A 2500-nucleotide genomic window follows, 5' to 3' on the forward strand; every position below is an offset into this window, starting at 1 on the left:
GATTATATTCTAATATAATAAAATATTATAAATATCTATATTATATTTATAAATATGGAAATTTTATATATTAAATAATGATTTTTAAAACGAAGAGGTGTCAAAATGTCCATGAAACTCTAGAATTAATGATTATATCATTTATTCGACCTTTATTGGATACGATATGTATATTTTAATAAATATATGTATCTGATACTGTTATATATTTATTGCAAATATATAACATTAATAGTATCAAAATGTATCCCCCCTGGGGCGGTAAATCGCAAAGTAAAACCAAAACAAGGCACCAAAATATATAAAAAGGCCACATATAAAAAAAATAAAAATCATTATATTAATTATATAATATGGAAGTATTTTAAATAAAACAATATACGATCATTTATAATAAAAGTAACCATCTGAGTATCGAGTGTGATATGGTAAGGTAAGGAATGATTAGTAAATATTAATGTAGCAAATAACACTAAAACTACTATATTTGTATAACCATTATTTATAATGCGATTATAATCTAATATAGTAGTAATGATATTATATTTGTATAACCATTATTAGAAATAATAATGAGATTATATTCTAATATAATAAAATATTATAAATATCTATATTATATTTATAAATATGGAAATTTTATATATTAAATAATGATTTTTAAAACGAAGAGGTGTCAAAATGTCCATGAAACTCTAGAATTAATGATTATATCATTTATTCGACCTTTATTGGATACGATATGTATATTTTAATAAATATATGTATCTGATACTGTTATATATTTATTGCAAATATATAACATTAATAGTATCAAAGTGTATCCCCCCTGAAATAATATAATATAAAAAAAATAAAAATCATTATATTAATTATATAATATGGAAGTATTTTAAATAAAACAATATACGATCATTTATAATATAGAAAATATATAAAAATATATTCTTACGTTGTTGTCCATATATTATGGTAATAACTTTTCTTGTATAAAACAGTTGGGATACGGATAAAAGGAAAGTTAGAGACATTCGCAGCACATAGATTATATTATTTATATATTTTAATATGTTTTAGAATGTATATATATTATCGATATATATCTGACGAAAATAAAAAAAAAATTTTATAAAACTCTAAACGGTGGATCACTTGGCTCATGGGTCGATGAAGAACGCAGCTAACTGTGCGTCATCGTGTGAACTGCAGGACACATGAACATCGACATTTTGAACGCATATTGCAGTCCATGCTACAGAGTATATAAATTTATTAAAAAATTTAATACTGCATGGACTACATATGGTTGAGGGTTGTAAGAATAATTTAATAAAGTTGCTTATAATATAATTTTAAATTATATTATTTATAGCACATGATATATTACTGGTAGGAATACCATAATATTAAAATTCAATTATATATATTTTACTTATATTATAAAATATAATAAAAAAATAAGTATATCCTAGTATTAATAAATTAGTATTAATACATTAAAGAGGAAAACTTATATAAAATTATATTATTTATAATATAAACAATACAGTAACTTATATATATTTAGTTTTCAACTAAAAAGAAAAATTAAAAATATTCTTAAAAACAACCTCAACTCATATGAGACTACCCCCTGAATTTAAGCATATTAGTTAGGGGAGGAAAAGAAACTAACTAGGATTTTCTTAGTAGCGGCGAGCGAAAAGAAACTAGTTCAGCACTAAAGGATTTTGTTTATACAAATATCCGATGTAGTGTATGGAATATCTATATTCTAATATGAGAAATTAACAGTCTAAGTCCTTCTTAAACGAGGCCATTTACCCATAGAGGGTGCTAGGCCCGTATGACGTTAATGATTATTAGAAGATATTTCCAAAGAGTCGTGTTGCTTGATAGTGCAGCACTAAGTGGGTGGTAAACTCCATCTAAAACTAAATATAACCATGAGACCGATAGCAAACAAGTACCGTGAGGGAAAGTTGAAAAGAACTCTGAATAGAGAGTTAAATAGTACGTGAAACTGTTTAGAGGTTAAGCCCGATGAACCTAAACATCCATGAAATATGAAAAATTCAACATTATAAATATTATATAATTATATAATAATGATGGTGTGCAATTTTTTCATATATGGACATTGCAATCTGTTAATAAATATATATTTATCATAAGATATATTTAAAAAGTTTATTTTATATATGAAAATTTATTTTCTATATAATATAATTTAAATATTATCGGATAAATAATTGACAGATAAAAAATCAATATAATGCGTAAATTATATATTATTATAATTTTATAATATTATATTAATTTATATATTAATATAATTATTATATGCATTAATATGATTAGCAATGCTATAGATTTAGGATACCTTCGGGACCCGTCTTGAAACACGGACCAAGGAGTCTAACATGTGTGCAAGTCATTAGAATTTATTTTAAATAAAATCTAAAGGCGTAATTAACTTAACTGTTAATATGGGATTAAA

General features: G+C 23.5%; 2 pseudogenes; both read left to right on the plus strand.

Moving 5' to 3' along the window:
- The first annotated feature begins 1132 nt into the window (after positions 1-1132).
- On the plus strand, positions 1133-1316 carry LOC129618021 (5.8S ribosomal RNA; annotated as a pseudogene).
- A 290-nt stretch (positions 1317-1606) lies between these two features.
- Positions 1607-2500, plus strand: part of LOC129618020 (large subunit ribosomal RNA) — a 4018-nt pseudogene continuing 3124 nt past the window's right edge.

Source organism: Condylostylus longicornis, unplaced genomic scaffold (genome assembly GCF_029603195.1).
Source record: "Condylostylus longicornis isolate FDR11 unplaced genomic scaffold, ASM2960319v2 ptg000714l, whole genome shotgun sequence".
Lineage (NCBI taxonomy): Eukaryota > Metazoa > Arthropoda > Insecta > Diptera > Dolichopodidae > Condylostylus > Condylostylus longicornis.